Raw genomic sequence first — 23,083 nt, forward strand, 5'->3', positions numbered from 1 at the left:
AAGCCACTGCAATGAGAAGCCTGCGCACTGCAACGAAGAGTAGCCCCCGCTCTCTGCAACTAGAGAAAAGCGCATGCACAGCAATGAAGACCCAATGAATCCAAAAATAAATAAATAAATAAGATAAATTTATAAAAAAAAAGAATAAAACTGTGATTTTTAAAAATAACCTCAAGTTAATCATTGGAGCTACCCTAAGCAGAAAAAAAAAAAAAAAAAAGGAATTAGTGAAAGGGTAGAAAAAGAAAAAAAAAGCAGGTTACTTCCAAAGGACTGAAATCAGGAACTATAAAGCCAAAATGAATTTCCTCTCTTATAGTTGCCTCTGCCTTTCTCTATTATTTGCCTCAGTTTTCAAGGCTATACATCACATGGCTTCCCACTCTCATAGCTGAGTATGGACACCCCACAGTTCCTGAGTTTACAATTTATAATTCCAGCTCATACAGAGAGACTCAGCAGTGTCCTTGAATCTCAATCCAGAATTCTCAGGGACAGAATATGATTGGCCCAGCATGAGGCAGCAGCTTATCTCATCTGATTAATTGCACTAAAATGACAGTGTCACATAGTACAACAATAGCACTTAATCCCTGGGGGTCAGGGAGGCAATTCTCAGTAATAAGAGGCCATTGTGAAATGGAAAAATACCCTCAAATGTATCGATAGCATTTAGTATTATTCTTGAGGCTGAATACCCAGTGGTTTGGCCTATACTAGCTACTTTCCGAAACTCATGTTCATGCCAAACGACTTCCAATGTTAAGATTCTCTTCCAAATGCACCCTAGGACTATACTACACGCAGTGACCTCACTTCTTCCTACAGTCCAATAACTGATTGGAAATCTTTTGCCATTCTTCATGAGACATATTGAGTAAAGGCAAATTTAAAAACGAAACTAAATTTTCTTGTTGGTATTTCTGCACTGCCATTTGTTAAGCATGGTTTATAGATGCTGATTAACAATGCTATTCATCTTTCACAGGCAGAATTCCAGTTATGCTTGAAGCCTAACAAAAGCCCCAATGATTTGGTTAGACTACAAAAGTCAATTCAGTGAGAAATATAAGGGCAGTTGGGTCAGTTGTATGCTATTGTATACAGAGACCAATAAAAGCAACAACAGCCACAAAAATCAGCTGATTGGTTGGCTGAATATTTTTTTTAAACAGTGACTTGGAATGACGTAGAGACAATTACAGAGTTAGAATTGGAGTATGCCCTTGTTAAAATTCTGAGATGTCCAACACAGTGACTCCACTTTAGCTTTCATGATTTTCTAAGTATCTTTTTAAGCCCTTCTACATTTTTTGTGCATTGTCTTCATTGTACCTCACCGCGGACGGTCTGATGATTTGAGTACTATTGTGTCCCCACAGTAACTAAAACTGATCATGGGTTACATGCACTTGTCCCTCTCTTAAATAGAAAATATGAGCAATTGAGCAAGATAGCCTCAAATCCACTTCAAGATATTAAAATCTGAGAAATTTTATGATAAATAATACTTATGATTTTAGACTAATTTTTACATGCAGCATTTGGCTTTTGATAAGAATAACATTCAAGATTTCTCTGAGAACCAGGGGAGTGCTTTTTGCCTCTATGAATAGTAATGACTGTTTAAAAGCTGCATATGTTTTTGACTCCAGAGGTAGCTGACAGTAGTTAAACAGGATAATCCTCTTGGGGATATTTACATTTCTAAAGAAGAAGCTAGTGAAGAAAACAATTAACCCAAAGCATTAAGTGAATGATATGTGATGGCAGCCAACAGATAGACAATGTGGACATAGGGGTTGCTCCAGCTCCTATGTCCATTTACATCAACCTGCAAAACTGGCACATAACGTGTCAAATGTTTACAAAATAAAATCTGTCACTTATAAAATTTATCTCTCTGTATTTTATAAAAGCAATCTTAATGTATTACAGCTTGTTATTATTCTTCAGTCATGTCTAAGTTTGAATTGGAATTTTAACATAAAATGTTGCTTATCTTGCCTAATTACTCCAAAATTCATCTTTGGGGATGACTATATTGAAGCGTAAAATCGGACGGATAATTGTGTGTAGTTTACTTTTGCTCTTCGGCTTCTGAGACTCCGGAATTAGGAACTGTTTTCTGATTTTCCAATGTAGAAGCTGTGACAACGATCAGTATACTTCCTTTTCAGTTCTAAGTGCATGCTTTTTTTTTTTTTTTTTTTTGCGGTACGCGGGCCTCTCACTGTTGTGGCCTCTCCCGTTGCGGAGCACAGGCCCCGGACGCACAGGCTCAGCGGCCATGGCTCACGGGCCCAGCCGCTCCACGGCATGTGGGATCCTCCCAGACCGGGGCACAAACCCGAGTCCCCTGCATCGGCAGGCGGACTCAACCACTGCGCCACCAGGGAAGCCCTGCATGCTTTTTTTGAGGTGCTTTTTATGATGATGATTCTACGGCTGAATTCTGTAAACATTTCTCTTTAGCTAACTAGAGCAACGTTAGGCATTTTCATAGAGGATAGAGGAGGGTCATTGTGAAGATATAGCACAAGTAAGATGCTTTTCTTCCTATGATGTGCTATTGTTTTGTGGGCATGCCTGCTAGCAGCTGGGCCTGTGGGAGGTCCTGTGGTGGTTATCTCAGTGGCCCTTGCACACCAGGCCTGGTTCACCTGGACTTTCAGCAAGTTTCCTGGCCCCAGCGGACTGTTATTACAAGCCAGCTTTGGCCTGCCCATACTCCCTTGTGAATTTCTCTGTCTCCTGTTGGTTCAGCCTTCAGTCCTCACCTATTCCTTCCGTCAAGTTTCTCTGCCTCTGATAGATTGTGTGTTTCTGTGGCAGCCACACACTCTTCCACAAGTTCAGAATCTCAGGATTGATGGAGGTGGGGCCAGAGGATGTTTCCCTAAATTTTTAGTTTCTTCCTTGCTCGCTTTTTCTCAGCCCTAGTGGGAGTAGTTGCCCCCTGCGTTGGCTTTTCTGTATTCCTAGAGTACCAGTTTGCAAACCTTTTAGAAGTTACCCTTTTTACTAGTTCATAATGATTTGCATTAAATGGCCCATGTTCAAATTGCTGAGGTAGTTTTTACTTTGTGACTGATGGAAATGCATATTTGTATTTAAAAAGTCACATTGAAAAGTTTAAATTGTGTTGGTGGTGAATCCTTTCTAAGAAAATATCAACAGATCTCAAAGAAACGGAGTTCGAAATACCAATTCAAGTAGGTGTGGTTCATTTGTTTTAACACCTGTGTTTTAGGTTTCAGAGAAAATTGTGGGAAGGAAAAGACAACATTTGGTCATAAAAGGTAAATATATCCAGGTAACTACTGTACTCATTACTTGACTCAATATAGAAACAGCGTGTCCCTGTGTAAGTGTTTTATACATACTAGAAGCTTTGAGAAGGTTTTTGTGACTTTGAAGAAATCTCCCAATGATACTCATTTCCTTCATTTCTTTACTCACTTCTAACAAACGAGAGAACAGTAACTGAAGCAGCTTAAAATAGTTAATGGGATACGGTTGCCATGTAGATAAGAACTCTCTCAGGAAAGTAGCCTATATCCTATGAGACACTCCTAAATCTTTTCTATTTGGGGTTTTAGTTATATGACTTCCCATATCATCATGATATTATACAATTACCTTAGGCAACTTTAAAGCACTGATACTTTCATGTGAAGTGAAGAACACTTCAAGCCTCAGAGCAGTGGAAAAGATGCTTTAGAGGTGGTCTGGTTAAATCCAACTTCCTTCCCCAAAGCGGAAGACACTGAAATCACCTCTAAGAAATCAGTGGAAATCCTAAAGTTAAAGACCCTAGAAAGGAGATTCCTTAGCATCTATCTCCTCCCAACATCATCCCAACTCCTATTAGCTCATTGTAGTGTTCACTAACTCACACTATCTCATTATTTCTACCACCCATAACTGAAACAGGAAAATCTGTAATGTTCCTTCACAGCTGTCTCTCTCTCACATCCCATGTACCTCAAGGTCAGAAGGTAGAGATGGCATCCTCACAGCTCTCCAATGCCTTTTCTAGGTAGTTGCTCTACCAGTTTTATAGGTCCTGCAGCTCCAATGAATTAATCATATCTAACTATACACCTCTTCCTCCTTCATTGCAGCAGTCTCCAAATTTCCCTATCATTACCATTAATCAATTAGCCATTAATCATTAGTCATCAATCAATGAAGACTTCTAAATCTATCCTTTCCAACCTAACCCTTGTCACTATTTTAACATGTCAATGTCCTTGAAAATGAATTTTCCAAAGAATACTAGCAAATCAGTCTTTCTCTCCCCTTAAGACTAATAACCTTATCCTTCTTCTCTGCCACCTGATCTTATATTCTTCCCATGACCTAAAACTATTTCATTTCCTAAATTGTTAACTTAAACATGCCATTCTCTGGCCACAATCTCTTCCCTCTTCAATTTCCTGCTCTTAGTCATAATGCAGACCCACAGTATATGATGTAAAATCAGTGCCATCATCCGTTTATTTTTTCCATATCCAGCTTTAATTCCAAGCAAAAACCCCCTCATTTCAATCACTATCTTGAAAATGTCCAGATCCCTGCACCACTGCTTTCCAATTACAATCTTATGGCAAATCTACAACCACAGTGAACCCAATCAGAAGCTTTGTCCTTGACTATAACCAGGAAGTTGGACATTTCTGGAGAAAAATCACATACCTGAGAAGTTTATAATAATTTGTGGTTTTCAGTCTCATAAGGGACTTCAATATTTCTCAGAGACATCACAATGTTTCTCCAGTAAGTTGGCTCTCCTTAAACCTCTGACCTCCTTATATTTCTCTGTATTAAGAATATTACTTTTCCTCTGCTACACTAACAAAAATAGAAGTTTCTATCAGATGCAAACTCTGTCAACATTCTGTCTCTAATAAACAGAATGATATGCACTATAAATATTCTCCTCTTGCCCTTATGCTATAATGTGGGAAAAAGAAAATATCTCTCTTACTTAAGTTCAGCTCTTTATCTCAGCTTTGATCCCAAATTCTTTGGAACTCTTAGGACTCTTTTGCTATAATTTTCTTTTCTGTCTCTCAGAGACATTTTCAATCCACTAAATTCCTCCCACTAGAATTCAAATATGTTTCTGTCAATAGTTCTCATAATGTGACTCTATAATATAATCACACGGAGTGATTTTACAAATGCCAAGCAGTTCTGATTAATTGGCCATTAGTAGGTCCTGGACATCTTTTTAAAAAAATATTCTTTAGATTATTTTAATGTAAAGGATTGAAAAGCATTGTTATAATCTCTCATATAATTAAAACTATCCCTCCCAGTACACCTGTCTCTTCCAGATATTGTTTTTCTTCCCTTCAAAGCAAAATATCTCAAGAGTAATTTACACTGGTTGTCTAAATGGCTTTCTTCTTTGCTGACTTATCAACACTTTTCACAAAATCTTCCCTTGCCAACCAAAAACTGGGCACCATAAAACAAAATCCAGTACATACCTTCAGTCCTTATTTTACTTAACTTCTCAGCATTTGACACGTGACCATTTGATATTCTTGCACACTTTCTTCTCTTAATTCTTCCTCCTCTAGTTCCATCTGCCATTCTGAAAATAGATTTAGAAACTCTTTTATCATTGTTTCTCTTACATACAATCTTTAGATATTGTAACTCATAATTTATTGGAATTCCTGTAGTATATTAAGTATTAACTTTAGATCAATAAAGTTTCTATCCAATGTTCGCAAAATGTGGACTGAAGCACATATCAATCAAGACAGGCTAGATCTGACTAAAGGCTAAAAAATATCCATGGCTTAAAGTAAAAAAGGTTTGTTTCTCATTCATTTCCATAATCAGCATCAAGGACTGGCAAGGAAGAAATCTTTGCTAATAGTCAAGGAATAAGGCTAGTAGATCAGCTACCATCTCAAATGCTGCCTGTTACTGTGCCCAAAAAAACGGTCCCAGCCCAGAAGTGACAAATATCACCTCTATCTTCAACTCAATGGCCAGAACTAGTCACATATCCCAGCTAACCACAAAGGACACAAAGGGTCCACAGAAAGCAATTCCACCATGCCTGAAATCAGAGAACTGCATAGCAGTGAACAACACTAACGATTGCCACCTGAGTGAAAAGACATTTTTCACCCTTACAGAGCTGTAGAACAAGACAATTTGGGAGAGAGATTCAGTGCTTTATATGTGATATGTAACAAGCATTCAAGAGATCTGTATGCACACTAAAATTAAGAATCACTGCTCGGGCTTCCTTGGTGGTGCAGTGGTTGGGAGCCTGCCTGCCAATGAGGGGGACACGGGTTCGAGTCCTGGCCTGGGAGGATCCCACTGCAGGGCGGCTGGGCCCGTGCGCCACAACTACTGAGCCTGTGCTCTGGACCCCGCAAGCCACAACTACTGAATCCTGCGGGCTTGAAGCCTGGGCTCCGCAACAGGGGAGGCCACCACAATGAGAAGCCCGCGTGCCGCAACGGGGACCCAACACAGCCAAAAATAAATAAATTAAATAAACTAATTAAAAAAAAAAAAAAAGAATCACTTCTCTATGAGTTCCACAAATAAACTTTAAGGGGATTTAAATACCATGTAAAAAAAGTATATGTACATAAACAAGGTTACAATTATATTGTCTAAAGCAACGGTTTTAACAGTGAAAGGTACCTGATTACTATTTTACTAGGACACAGACATAAATTAAGACTATAAAAGTAAACTGGGCTATATAGTCATAAGACACAGGGGCAGAAGATAAGAAATATTAACTAATTTTCTCAAAGCCAGATGGCTCATTTGTATAAAAAACAAGACAAAATGGTTTTCCTGGTTCTAGTGGCCTTTTTGATCCTTCATAATCTATACAATATTCCTGTTTGTCTTCACTCCAAATGTAGAATTTTTCATAGCATTATATAGCTGGAATGATTAATGACCACTTTCAAAAATAAAGGGATATTTTCCTTATAAATTCTACATTGCAGACTACAATTAGGATTATTTTTATCCTACTTATATCTTTAATTGCCATATGTTTCTGACTTGGACTTTGAAGATGTACATTTCTAGGAGTTAGAAAATATACGCTTCAGAATATCTCCTAGCAACTGTAACTTTCCTAATGATATAAAGGCTTTACTAAAAATTCAGTGTAACCCCAATTTTGCTTTTAATGTAGTATACTTCTGCTTCACATTAACATAATTAAAATGTTATTCCCATGGTTCTAAATTACAAGAGAATGAAGGTTGACAATTTCAGAGGATGATCTCAATTTTTATAATCTACATTACTCCTATAACAAGCTAGTACAGCTCTTTCAGGTACATGTCTGCTTTATCTTAGTCATAATGATTCTTATTATAGCCCTGTGTCAGTTGAGTTCTTGATAAAGGAATAAGTTGTAAGAAAAAGAATAACATAAAGAATGTTCTTTTGACAAAGGATAAATATGCAAATATACAAAGAATCTATCAAATATAAAAGACTCTTAAAACTCAATAATAAGAAACAATCAATCCAATTGAAAGCACAGGCCAACGACCTGAATAGATGCCTCACAAAGATTTACAAATGGCAAATAAACATATGAAAAAATGCTCCACATCATATGTCTTTGAGGAAATGAAAATTAAAACAACACTGCAAATTAAAACACATTGATGAAATGGCCAAAATATGGAACACTGACAACATTAAATGCTGATGAGGATGTGAAGCAATAGGAACTCTCATTCATTGCAAGATAGTACAGTCACTTTGGAAGACAGGCTGGTTGTTTCTTATAAGATGAACCATACTCTTACCACATACAATCATACAATCAAGCTTCTTGGTATTTACCCAGATTAACTGAAAACTTATGTCCACACAAACACCTGCACATGGATGTTTATAGCAGCTTTATTCATAATTGTCCAAAACTTGTAAACAACCAAGATGTCCTTCAGTAGATTAATGGAAAAATAAACTATGGTACATACAGACTATGAAATATTATTCAGTAAAAAAAAAAAAAAAAAGAGAGCTATCAAGCCATGAAAAGACAAGAAGGAACCTAAAATGAATATTATATGTGAAAGGAGCCAATTGGAAAAGGTTACATACTGTATCATTCCAGAATATATGACATTCTGGAAAATGCAAAACTATGCAGACAGTAGAAAGATCCGTGGTTTCCAGGGGCTAGGGGCATGGGTGGGATGAATAGCTGGAACACCAAGGATTTTAGGGTAGTGAAAATACTCTGTATTGTGCTGTAATGATGGATACTTGTCATACATTTGTCCAGTCCCACAGAATGCACAATACCAAGAGTGAACTCTAACATAAACTATGAACTTTGGGTGATTATGATGTGCCTATGCATAATTCATCAGTTGTAACAAATGTACCACTCTTGGGAATGTTGATTATGGGGGAGGCTATACATGTGTGGGATTGGGGATATATGGGAAATCTCTGTACCTTCCCTTCAATTTTGCTGTGAATCTACAACTGCTCTAAAAAATAAAGTCAATTTAAAATTTTTTAAATGTTGTTTTTAGCTCTGTCCTAAGGTGAAACATTTATTACCACACACAAAATAAATACCAATAAATGTACTATATAATATTCTTCCAAGTTTTCTGATAATAATACATTTTAAATCACCCTAAAAGTTTGAATATTCATAAATAAAATAGAAATACACCCTCAATTTGGCAGTCTGTCACATGTGAAATGAAACTTCTGAAGTAGACAGGAAGATAATAGTTATTGAAGCATAAACAAATGTGACACCATCTATGCAAACTACAAATGACAGCTACTTAGCCATTTCACTGCTTATTTTTCTTACTATCATCTTTGAAGAAATTCACATGAAGTATGCATTATATAAAAAGTTAAGGAATAAAGTGATTTTGTTATATTTTTTAACATCATGAAATGAAACCTCTTTACCACATTTAAATAAGCTTAATATTTTTAAGTACAAGTAAAAAAATAATAAGATTTATTATATGAACTACTCAATACCTAGTCTGGGGTATCTCCTTTAAAGTTCTTCCTTATTTTTAAAAATTTTTCCAATTATTTGGAAATTTAATTTAAGGTCACTTAATCACATATACCAAATTTTACATGAATGTAGGCCGATTTAAAAGAGCTGCCTTTAAAATGCCTGTCTTCCCTCTTCATCTCTCTTACCTCTCTCTTCCCCTCTGTGTAAACCAAATTAATAATGGAATATGCATATGTCCATGTTTTTCTATGTCTCTACTTAAATCTATATATTTATAAGAGATTATTCATCATTTTGCCAAAAAAATCTAGTATGACACATTTTTCTGCATCTTATATTTCTTTTCCAACATACCTTCTGTAATACATTGAAAGACAACTTAGAGCTTAAACTAATTCTTTCTAATGGCTGCATGTTAACTCATGGTATAGATATGACACAACTTGATACATTATCACAAAGAATGATAGGTTTGTATATTGTTTCTACAAAAATGCTGCAGAAAACTTTCTTATATGTTTTTCTTTAAGTTCTCATGCTTTAGCAAATAGATTTGTATAATTCAGTTTGCTAGAATAATACAAAAATAATATAAAGTGTTAATATATTTTTCCAGTTTGTTTTTCAGTATATTTGTAATTTCACATTTTATAACTCTCAGTATATGAGAATACCATTCTCCCACCCTGCCAGTTGGCAAAATATTTTTGTCTCATTTTGATATTTTCCAGTCTGATGTTACTGAAATTGGCATTTATCTTACTGTTAGTGAATTAAAATTTTTTTCACATGTTTGTTAGGCATTTGAATATGCTCTTCTCACAATTTCTTATTCAAAATCTTGGCCTATTTATGCATTGAGTGGCTTGCTTCTACTTGTCAATTTGTAAGAGCTAAGAACTCTTTGTGTATTCCAGAATCTAGACTCTTACCATTTGAGTATTTTTCTGAATTGAAGATTATATAGATATATAATTTCTCAAAGTAGTATGCTTATGTTGTTTTTTATAGTTTCTAAGGTCCTACTTTTGATAAATAATGTTTTCCATGTCTTTGGACTGTACGGGTATTGATTTGGATTTTTGTAAGATATATGTATATGTGTATATATATATATCTCAGAAATATATATATATGTTGTTTTTTTCACAAACAACAAGCTCAGCTCCCAGCCCCCAACCGCCCCGGTGGGTGAGCAGACAAGCCTCTCGGGCTGGTGAGTGCTGGTCCACATGGATCCTCTGTGCGGGAATCTCTCCACTATGCCCTCTGCACCCCTGTTGCTGCGTTCTCCTCGGTGGCTCCAAAGTTTCCCCCCCACCCAACCGTGTCTCTGCCAGTGAAGGGGCTTCTAGTGTGTGGAAACCTTTCCTCCTTCACAGCTCCCTCCCAGATGTGCAGGTCCCATCCCTATTCTTTTGTCTCTGTTTTTTCTTTCTTTTGCCCTACCCAGGTACTGAGGAGTTTCTTGAGTTTTGGGAAGTCTGAAGTCTTCTGCCTGCATTCAGTAGGTGTTCTGTAGGAGTTGTTCCACATGTAGATGTATTTTTGATGTATTTGTTGGGAGGAAGGTGATCTCCACGTATTATTCCTCTACCATCTTGAAGGTCCTCTTAGGCCAGATTATTTAAGAAATAATATATCCCTTTCCCACTGAATTGAAATACCACTTTTCATAGAATATATTGTTGTATACTGAACTGAAATCTATCTCTGCATATCATGCTGCGTGGTTCTGTTCAATTCATCTATGCCAACGCTAGTACTGTATAACATTGATGTTATGGTCATAATAGATAATATGATATTGACAATTTAGCACTTTTTCTTCTTAAAATTTCTTCTTAGATATTGTAAGATATTACTTTGCCATATGAATGTTGAAGTTAGTTTATACAAGGGATATAGGAAAATTATTTTGAAAACAAAGTATTTGGAGAATTCATATCTGTTAGATACTGGTTTCATAACCAAGGACATTTGTGTTTTGCCGTATGTTTAGATCTTTATATATTTCACCAAGATTTTTAATATAATTTCTATATCTTCTTAAAACATATTTCTAAGTTTTTAGTATTTATGTGGTTTTGTGAATAACATCTTTTTCCAATTTTTACTACTGGGAGCATATTGCTGGCATAAATAATAAATGACTTTACATGCTAATATTGTATACAATCAAATTATCTTTTTTTTTTTTCTGGCAGTTTTTCACTGGAAGCTCTCAGGTTTTTGAGGAATTCAACCATAATGAATTCAATGATAGTAAAGGAGCTAAACTTGCCTCTTATTGTCCAATACGTATGCTGCTTATTTAATTTTCTTGTCCAATGCATCTGCTAGAATCTCTAAGACATTAAACAAATACAGGTGATAGCTGGCATTCCTGGCTAGTTCTTGTTTTAATTAAAATTTTTAAAGATTTCCACATTGGTATAGTATTTTTATTTTATTTATTTTTAAAATTAATTTATTTTATTTATTTATTTTTGACTGCGTTGGGTCTTCGTTGCTGTGCATGGGCTTTCTCTAGTTGTGGCGAGCTAGGGTTACTCTTCGTTGTAGTGTGCGGGCTTCTCATTGCAGTGGCTTCCCTTGTTGCAGAGCACAGGCTCGTGGCATGCAGGCTCAGTAGTTGTGGCACACGGGCTCTAGAGCACAGGCTCAATAGTTTTGGCGCACAGGCTTAGTTGCTCCACAGCATGTGGGATCTTCCCAGACCAGGGCTCGAACCCGTGTCCCCTGCATTGGCAGTAGGATTCCTAACCACTGCACCACCAGTGAAGCCTTGGTATACTATTTTTATTAAGTAAATTTAAGTAGTTTATATTATTTATATAGTTTTCTTCTATTACGTATGTTTAGTGTTTTATTTACTATGGTAGTGAAATGTTATCAAATGCTCTACATTTTTATGTTTATCTTCATGTTTTTCCCCCTTATGTGTTGATGTAATTGATTATATATGAATACATAATTGCACTGAAGCCACCCTTCCATTTCTGAAGTTAAACCTATTTGGCCACAGTGTATTATTCTTGATATATGGTTGAAATATAATGCTAATTAATATCTAATTCAGAATTTTTGCATCTGTTTGCATAAGTGCTAAAATCATGTTTATAAGGTAAACAAAATATATCTAAATAATTTCATATTATATGGAATGAATATATCTTGAACTAATTTACTAAAATAAAATATTTTGACTTTTCAGTTTTACTGAGAATGTGATAACCAACATTACAGAAACCATTGAGATAAAGAAATTTGAAACTCATTGATTCTGTACTTGGTAGTTCCTTAGCATATAATCCCAGGGCCAACGTACTTTAACCCACAGAAATCTAAATTTCCTAAACCTCAATAATGAAACAGCCCCAAAGTGTTCAGAGACAAATCAGCCAGTGAAATGCATGTAATTATACATTACTTTATTGCTGACCCCAGGAAAAAAGAGCTTGATTCTGAGGTGATTTCAAAGGTGCCAGGAAGTCTATATATATATATATGTATCTAACACATTTTCTCCCAGGGCTGGTGCCTTGCACAGTAGAAGGTACCCACAATCCTGTTCTAGCCCCATGGCTGCCATCATTTCTGACTGGACACTCACCATGCTCTACCTGTTGTTAATGTTTTGAAAATCTTACATGGTTATAAACATATTTTCTGAAAGTAAGTTTTAATAAGGATGGATAAGAGGGCATGAAGACATATATTTTTTAATATAAAAGAAGAAGACTCATAGGGCCAGGAGGTAGCTGAAGGAAGTATGGAAAGTGAAGGTCTGAAGTAATATAAACTGATAGTGACTGTTCCCTAAGAGTTGTTTTTGCTCACTTCTGTGTTCTCTAGCATACCCTTCCTATCTTGACACTAGAAAACCATATGAAAGGGACTGTGTATCCTAAGCCATTCACTAAGGGAGATCATTTAGCAATTTCACAAAAGGAAGAACCCCAAGGCAAGAAAGGTCCTTATACATGGCCATATTTAGATTGTTAGGGTTTATCTCCCAGCTTTAGGATATAGTCTTCCTCTTCCATGGGAAAAAAGATCTATATCTAAATCTAGATATCTTTCTAAAACAGTCACTTTTATCCAATTATAAAATTAGCATATACATAGAATGCACTTTTAAACATATATGGTAACTCACTAAATAAAAAAAGGATTCTAGCTGTTTTATTATTTGAAAGTGTAATAAGAATTTTAAAAAATGACTTTAGTCAAAAGTTGTCCATCATGTTGAGTTCGTTTAATAATTCCAGTACCGAGATCATTTTAAAGTAGAACCCAGGATCTATACTACTATTAATCCTGATTTAAACACTGATTTTCCCTATGGAAAAGTAAGGCTGTTGACTCTGAAAAATTGAGACCATCAAGAAGTCTGGAGGAAATCTTAAACCTTCTTTCCTCAGATAAATATTTGAGACACTGCCAAGGAGAAGGCAGTGCCAGCTTGAGCTGTACCACCTGTGTAAAATTCTAGAAGTATCCCAGATACAGAAAAGGTCCAGGCAGAACACTCTGAGCTATTTAAAAATGCTTTCACCTCAGGATAAGTAATCAGATAGAACGGGGAGAAAAACAAAACAAAACATACTATTGGGAAAAGGCGGGGCGGGGGGGAAATATGGCCATTTTTCTTATTCCTTTAATTTGGGCAAAACTGCCAAACAAAAAATATAGATCTTCCTCAATCAGCAATGCTGACTCTTTGGCCTTGAAGGCCACAGTTCCCCATAGGTTAATAGATTTTTCAACAATGAAAGAGAGGTTACAGTCGATTAGAGCACTTCATCATGTCAAGGTCTTTTTTTTTTTTTTCTTTTGCAAAGAAGGAAGGATAATGATCATTTGTCACTAGCCAGCCATTGCTCATTAAGAGAGGTTTTTATGAACAGTTGAGTTCCATCCTTAAGATGAAGGCTAGCAACTAACAGTTTTGATATCAGAGAGAATAGGGAGGTAATAATTTTACTTGTTAAAATGTCTGGTTTTTCACTTTGTACAGTGAATTGCATCACTTGTCACACATTCCACACAGTTTGCAGGCAAATGTCAGTATTCATTTTACTCCTAGTACTGTACAGAATCAGCAGAATACACATAGTTACAGGAAACAGGAAGTGTAAGACTATAAGTAAGAAGAGTTTCAGACTTTGTTTCTCCATCAGGGTGTTGATTAGAAAAACAGACAAAAGACATTTCGGGGAGTTCTAATGAGATCTAAGAAACCAAGGGTTTGAAGTACTGACCAATATGCCACTTTTGGTGGAAGCAGCAAGGCGCTCCAGTGCTTGACTATAGTCCTTGGTTATCTTCCAATCTGATGTTTGTCTCTGACATTATCTTCAGCTATTAGTGAAGCTAAACTGACTTTAGGCTGGCTTTATTTGTGCTTAGTATTGAAGAAAAGACAGGACAAGGTGAAAGTGAGGATTTAGAGAATTTTCATGGGGACCTTTAAGATAAGAAAATTTTAAATCCAAAATCAAGATAAACTTTTAGATTCAAAGAACTTAATTTGTTTTTTTCCCCAGAAAAGACAACAATACGTAAGAAATATACTAAGAAGAATATATATACATACACACACACACACACACACACACACACACATATATTTTCAAATCTTTAAACTCTAGGTTTTATAAACATGTATTATGACAATGGTCTCATTGTACCATTCTATCCCCTCCCTTCACCTGAACTAAACATAAAATCACTTTTACAGGTAAAGCAGATAACTTTTAATGAAATGGGTGAACTCCAAAATGAAAATTATAAGACTTCAAAAGATATTTTTCTGGTCCTTTAATTAGGATGGAAATTCTGTAAGAAACTCTTTGTGATGGGCTGTGTCATGGCAGCCAGAAGAGCTCTGAAATATTTGTATGAAGCTAGAGACAAGACACAGAATATAACTAAATAAATATACTTAGAAAATTATAACATTAAATGCATCTTTTAAAATACTGATTTTTTAAAATATTAAGTTAGTGTTACACTTAATTCAGAAGCTACATGAATATGAAAAGAAAACTAGACAATCTAGAAATAAAACAAGAAAAAAAGCTTAATGAAATATTAAATATAAACTAAAAGGACATTTCCTTGAAACAACTAATAAAAGTGGCACACTTCTGGCAAGATAGATCAAAGAGTAAAAAAAGAATATGAAAAAATAATACTAGCAGTAAAGACTTTTAAAAACCATCATTGCATGGTTTTATGAAAATATAGATGCTATAAATTTGACAACAAGCAAAATGTACAGCTTTCTAGAAATATAACTTACCAAGCTTATATAAAAACTAGAAATATATGGTGTTTTATAAGTATTAAATAATCAAATAAGTATTTAAAATTCTCCCCAAAAACAAATCATCACACTCGGATGTTTTTATCAGAAAGTTTTATCAAAACTTCAAGTAATATATATTATCAATCTCATATAAACATTGAGATAAGAGAAAAAACAGAATGTCCCCAGGTTCATTACATAAAGTAAGTACATCTTGGATACCAAAGGCAGGAATGAATCATGTGATAAATTAAAATTATCATCTAATTTCACAAGTTATCATAAATATGTTGTGCATAAAATATGAGCACACTGAATGCAACAAAATTTCATAAAATAAGTATATATCATGATCAGTCTCGGAAATGCAAGTATAATTTATAATTAAAATAAATATAAAAGTTATTAAATATATTAACATTTTAAGGTGAGAAACATAAAATCAATGCAAAATACAAAGACCAGGATTTCACTGAAACATCTCAGCAACTTATCAATAGAAGTAAGCTTCCACAACTTGATAGAAAGGTATACCACAAAATGATTGAAATGTACTTTAAATTTAGAAATTAGGAAAGGACTCCTTCTAGTGAGAAATAAAATGCAAGTACTGGCTTTTTTTTTTTTTTTAACATTTTTATTGGAGTATAATTGCTTTACAATGGTGTGTTAGTTTCTGCTTCATAACAAAGTGAATCAGTTATACATATATATATGTCCCCATATCTCTTTCCTCTTGCATCTCCCTCCCTCCCACCCTCCCTATCCCACACCTCTAGGTGGTCACAAAGCACCAAGCTTATCTCCCTGTGCTATGCAGCTGCTTCCCACAAGCTATCAATTTTACGTTTGGTAGTGTATATATGTCCATGCCTCTCTCTTGCTTTGTCACAGCTTACCCTTCCCCCTCCCCATATCCTCAAGTCCATTCTCTAGTAGGTCTGTGTCTTTATTCCCGTCTTGCCCCTAGGTTTTTCGTGACCATTTTTTTTTTTTAGATTCCATCTATATGTGTTAGCATACGGTATTTCTTTTTCTCTTTATGACATACTTCACTCTATATGACAGAATCTAGGTCCGTCTAACTCACTACAAATAACTCAATTTTGTTTCATTTTATGGCTGAGTAATATTCCATTGTATATATGTGCCACATCTTCTTTATCCATTCATCTGGTGATGGTCACTTAGGTTGCTTCCATGTCCGGGCTATTGTAAATAGAGCTGCAATGAACATTTTGGTACATGACTCTTTTTGAATTATGGTTTCCTCAGGGTACATGCCCAGTAGTGGGATTGCTGGGTCGTATGGTAGTCCTATTTTTAGTTTTTTAAGGAACCTCCATACTGTTCTCCATAGTGGCTGTACCAATTCACATTCCCACCAACAGTACAAGAGGGTTTCCTTTTCTCCACACCCTCTCCAGCATTTATTATTTGTAGATTTTTTTATGATGGCCATTCTGACTGGTGTGAGGTGATACCTCATTGTGGTTTTGATTTGCATTTCTCTAACGATTGGTGATGTTGAGCATCTTTTCATGTTTGTTGGCAATCTATATGTTTTCTCTGGAGAAATGTCTATTTAGGTCTTCTGCCCATTTTTGGATTGGGTTGTTTGTTTTTTTGATATTGAGCTGCATAAGCTGCTTGTAAATCTTTGAGAGTAATTCTTTGTCAGTTGCACCATTTGCAAATATTTCCTCCCATTCTGAGGGTTGTCTTTTCGTCTTGTTTATGGTTTCCTTTGCCGTGCAAAAGCTTTTAAGTTTCATTAGGTCCCGTTTGTTTATTTTTGGTCTTATTTCCCTTTCTCTAGGAGGTGGGTCAAAAAGGATCTTGCTGTGATTTATGTCATAGAGTGTTCTGCCTATGTTTTCCTCTAAGAGTTTGATAGTGTCTGGCCTTACATTTAGTTCTTTAATCCATTTTGAGTTTCTTTTGTGTATGGTGTTAGGGAGTGTTCTAATTTCATTGTTTTACATGTAGCTGTCCAGTCTTCCCAGCACCACTTATTGAAGAGGATGTCTTTTCTCCATTGTATATTCTTGCCTCCTTTATCAAAGATAAGGTGTCCATATGTGCGTGGATTATCTCTGGGCTTTCCATGCTGTTCCATTGATCTATATTTCTGTTTTTGTGCCAGTACCATACTGTCTTGATTACTGTAACTTTGTAGTATAGTCTGAAGTCAGGGAGCCTGATTCCTCCATCTCTGTTTTTCATTCTCAAGATTGCTTTGGCTATTCGGGGTCTTTTGTGTTTCCATACAAATTGTGAAATTTTTTGTTCTAGTTCTGTGAAAAATACCAGTGGTACTTTGATAGGGATTGCATTGAATCTGTAGATTGCTTTGGGTAGTACGGTCATTTTCACAATGTTGATTCTTCCCATCCAAGAACATGGTATATCCCTCCATCTATTTGTATCATCTTTAATTTCTTTCATCAGTGTCTTATAATTTTCTGCATACAGGTCTTTTGTCTCTTTAGGTAGGTTTATTCCTAGATATTTTATTCTTTTTGTTGCAATGGTAAATGGCAGTGTTTTCTTAATTTCACTTTCAGATTTTTCATCATTAGTGTTCAGGAATGCAAGAGATTTCTGTGCATTAATTTTGTATCCTGCTACTTTACCTAATTCATTGATTAGCTCTAGTAGTTTTCTGGTAGCATTTTTAGGATTCTCTATGTATAGTATCATGTCATCTGCAAACAGTGACAGCTTTACTTCTTCTTTTTTGATTTGGATTCCTTTTATTTATTTTTGTTCTCTGATTGCTGTGGCTAAAACTTCCAAAACTATGTTGATTAATAGTGGTGAGAGTGGGCAACGTTGTCTTGTTTCTGATCTTAGTAGAAATGGTTTCAGTTTTTCACCATTGAGGACGCTGTTTGCTGTGGGTTTGTCATATATGGCCTTTATTATGTTGAGGAAACTTCCCTATACGCCTATCTCCTGGAGGGTTTTTATCATAAATAGGTGTTGAATTTTGTTGAAAGCTTTCTCTGCATCTATTGAGATGATCGCATGGTTTTTCTCCTTTAATTTGTTAATATGGTGTATCACATTTATTGATTTGAGTATATTGAACAATCCTTGCATTCCTGGGATAAACCCCACTTGATCATGGTGTATGATCCTTTTAATGTGCTGTTGGATTCTGTTTGCTAGTATTTTGTTGAGGATTTTTGCATCTATGTTCATCAGGGATATTCGTCTGTAGCATTCTTTCTTTGTGACATCTTTGTCTGGTTTTGGTATCAGGGTGATGGTGGCCTTGTAGAATGAGTTTGGGAGTGTTCCTCCCTCTGCTATATTTTGGAAGAGTTTGAGAAGGAGAGGTGTTAGCTCTTCTCTAAATGTTTGATAGAATTCGCCTGTGAAGCCATCTGGTCCTGGGCTTTTGTTTGTTGGAAGATTTTTAATCACAGTTTCAATTTCAATGCTTGTGGTTGGTCTGTTCATATTCCATGCAAATGGAAATCAAAAGAATGCTGGAGTAGCAATTCTCATATCAGACAAAGTAGACTTTAAAACAAAGACTATTACAAGAGACAAAGAAGGACACTACATAATGATCAAGGGATCAATCCAAGAAGATATAACAATTGTAAATATTTATGCAGCCAACATAGGAGCACCTCAATACATAAAGCAGATACTAACAGCCATAAAAGGGGAAATTGACAGTAACACAATCATAGTAGGGGACTTTAACACCCCACTTTCACCAATGGACAAATCATCCAAAAAGAAAATAAATAAGGAAACACAAGCTTTAAATGATACATTAAACAAGATGGACTTAATTGATATTTATAGGACACTCCATCCAAAAACAACAGAATACACATTCTTCTCAAGTGCTCATGGAACATTCTCCAGGATAGATCATATCTTGGGTCACAAATCAAGCCTTGGTAAATTTAAGAAAATTGAAATCATATCCAGTATCTTTTCCGACCACAATGCTATGAGATTAGGTATCAATTACAGGAAAAAATCTGTAAAAAATACAAACACATGGAGGCTAAAGGATACACTACTTAATATCCAAGAGATCACTGAAGAAATCAAAGAGGAAATCAAAAAATACCTAGAAACAAATGACAATGAAAACACAAGAACCCAAAACCTATGGGATGTAGCAAAGGCAGTTCTAAGAGGGACCTTTATAGCAATACAATCCTACCTTAAGAAACAAGAAACATCTCAAATAAACAACCTAACCCTACACCTAAAGCAATTAGAGAAAGAAGAACAAAAACCACCAATGTTAGCAGAAGGGAAGAAATCATAAAGATCAGATCAGAAATAAATGAATTTGCATTTTGCATTCACTCAAAAGTGAATTTGCATGTGACATATAGAGGATAAAAGGCCTGTTATTACTCTAGGCCCCAAATAAATATTCAGAGTATGTCTGCCCAAGCCTGCAATGTTACCTGAGAAAGAATTACAGCATTTTTAAAATAGTTAAAATTTGGGTACTGTATTAGTCAGGATTCTCTGGAGAAACAGAACCAATTATATATATATGTATATATGTATGTATATATAGAGAGAGGTCTGTATGTAATCTTTATATATCTATATTTTTATAGGAATTGGCTTATGCAGTTGTGGAGGCTGAGAAGTCCCACATCTGATATCTTCCAGAGAACCAAGTCTGAAGGCCTGAGAACCAGGGAAGAAAATGGTGTTTAAGTCCCAGTCCAAGTATAAAGGCCCAAGAAGGGGGAGTGGGGAGAGGGGGAGGATAATAAGTCCCAGTCCAAGTCTGAAGGCCAGAGAACTAACAGCACCAATGTTAGAGAGCAGGAGATGACAGACATCCCAACTCAGGCAAAGAACAAATTTTCTCTTCCTCCATTTTTTTGTTCTACTCAGACCCTCAGTGCATTGGATGATGCCACTTGCATAGGTGAGTGCAATCTTCTTTACTCTGTCTATAGATTCAAATGCTAATCTCTTCTGGAAGTACCCTCACAGACACACCCAGAAATAATGTTAGCTAACCCTAACCCTAACCTTAATCCTAACTGGTTAGCTATCTGGACATCCCTTAGCCCAGTTATGTTGACATATAAAATTAACCATCACAGGTACAATATTTCACCAAAATCTAGATTATCCTAACTAATGTTATGTGTCATTCTCAGAACAAAAACTTGCAGTAAGTTCTAACTGGAAGTTGTATTTCAAGATCATTTTGTTCAGTTCTGCTCACTGCATTTTAAGCAAAGCATGGACTAATGAGCCTGCACTCAGACGTTTAACCAGACAGATAGTAGACCTAATATAATAAGATATTGGAGAACTGATGACTATTCAACTTGAAGATAATGCTTACAGAGCTCATGACTCTTTTATTCATTCATTCATTCAAAGTTAATTTACTGATTGCCTGTAAGTTTTCATTTTCATTTTAATTATTTGCCCTGGAATCGAAAAGATGATTTAAGCAAGATATCCTTACTCAAGAGGCAGATAGCATTGTGGGTAAAATAAGATTAAATAATTACAATAAATTATAATAGATAATCTAAGGCATGCAGAGAACTACAACTCGGTAGAAGTCATGATCAACACAGCCAGGATTTGAGGTTTGCAGAATTTTTAGATAGGTAATGTTTGAGTTTATCCTTGTAGGATATGTAAGAATTCAAGTAAAACAAGGCTTAGATGGGCAATTCAAAAGAAAAAGTAGTATATTAAAAGCATAAAATAGTTCTCTTCAAATATTTTCAAGTGCTGTCACATGGAACAGAGCACAGAATTGTTTTGCTTTGTTCAGAAATATCAGTAAGGGCATTTTCTGTGGGAGACTGAACAGAGGATGTGTAAAGCCAGTCATTTTCATGGTACTAAAACTGGACTTGATAGATGAACACAAAAGGGCCTAGGGAAAAGGCCAGAAATACCAAAAGTGGTTTCCTAGATGATAGCAACCAAGTCAAGCAGAAAAGTGAACCCAAATCTGGTCGTTCATCAAAGGAGCCAGACAAATGCTAAGTATGAAGATGTATTTACAGAACAAGAAGTTGAAGAGCAATTTTTTTTAAACAGCAAGATCAAGCATATAAAGAGGAGTTGGTCTAGATTAATTTTGGACAGTGAGTACCAGGGTGGCTTTCAAACACCACCGGCTAGAGTTGGGTGTACAAATGGTCCTCATAAATGTGATGTATAAACAGAGAATCTGGAGAGAGAATTTTTTTTCAATATAAAAAAAAAACTTTTAATTTTTTAAATGATTTTTCCATTTCTTGAAATGTATTCCTTCCTCCAAGGGGTTTCATTGTTATCCCTCAAAAAAGATATGTTGGAGCCCTAACTCCCAATCTCCCAATATCTTTGATTGTGACTTTATTTGGAAGGAATTTTTACAGAGGTAAACAAGTTAAAATGAAGTCATTAGGTGGGCCCTAATTCAATGTGACCAGTTTTCTTATAACACGTGGAAATTAGGCACAGGGACAGACAGGCACACAGGGAGAATACCACGTGAAGATAGAAACAGAGATTGGAGTGAAGTATCAGAAAGCCAAAGAAGGCTAAAGATTGACAGCAATTCACCAGAAGCTGGGAAGGGGCATGGAGCAGATTTTCCCTCACAGCCCTCAGACTGAACCAGCCTTGCCATCACTTCGATTTCAGACATCCAGACTTTGAGACAATAATTTTTTGTTGTTTAAACCACCCAGTTTATGACATTTTGTTATGGCAACCCAAAGAAACTACTAATACAATAATAACTTACTGAAAATTTAACACTTGTTATATGCTCTATTAGGCACTTTCCTATAATGTTATAGGCTATAACTTTATTAAGATATATTAAGTACAGTAATTAGCACATATAAATATTTTACAACTTTATGTAAACGGAATCATAAACTATGTACCAATGATATTGATATTTATCCTTGCTACTGCATGTATCAATAAGCCATTTCTGTAATTTTCTTTTTCCTTTCCTTCCTCCCGCCCTCCATTCCTTCCTTGCTTCCTTCTGTATTTCCAATTTCTTTGTCAGATTTTAATATCAGGTTTATAATGGCCTCATTAAAAGAACTGATCAGTCATCCCTCCTCATTTATTTTTTGAAAAGATTTATTTTAAATGTGTTATTTCTTCCTTAAGTGTTTAATAAAATTCACCAGCCAAATCATCTGGATCTTGAAAATTTTTTGGAGTTATTTTGATAACAGATTCAATTTCTTCAATAGATATAGAGCTCAAATTTTGCAGGGGAGGGGTTGTGTCAATTTTGATAATTTATCTTTTTCAAGAAATATGTCCATTCATCTCAGTTATCAAATTTGTTGGCATAAAGTTGTTCATAGTATTCAATTATTACATCTTAATTCCTATAATATCTATAACAATAGCCACCTTAATAATGATGATTTGTGTTACCTCTTTTTCTCTTAATTAGTCTACCTAGGAATTTATCGATGACACTGATCATATCAAAACACATTTTTAGCTTTTCTAATTGTCTCTGTTGCCTGTTTTCATTGCATTTATATATGCTCTTCTATTTATTATTTCTTTTTTTTTTTTTTTTTGTGGTACGTGGGCCTCTCACTGTTGTGGCCTCTCCCGTTGCAGAGCACAGGCTCCGGACGCGTAGGCTGAGTGGCCATGGCTCATGGGCCCAGCCGCTCCATGGCATGTGGGATCTTCCCGGACTGGGGCACGAACCCGTGTCCCATGCATCGGCAGGTGGACTC

This window comes from Grampus griseus, assembly GCF_964374135.1.
Source record: "Grampus griseus genome assembly, chromosome: 4".
Classification (NCBI taxonomy): Eukaryota; Metazoa; Chordata; class Mammalia; order Artiodactyla; family Delphinidae; genus Grampus; species Grampus griseus.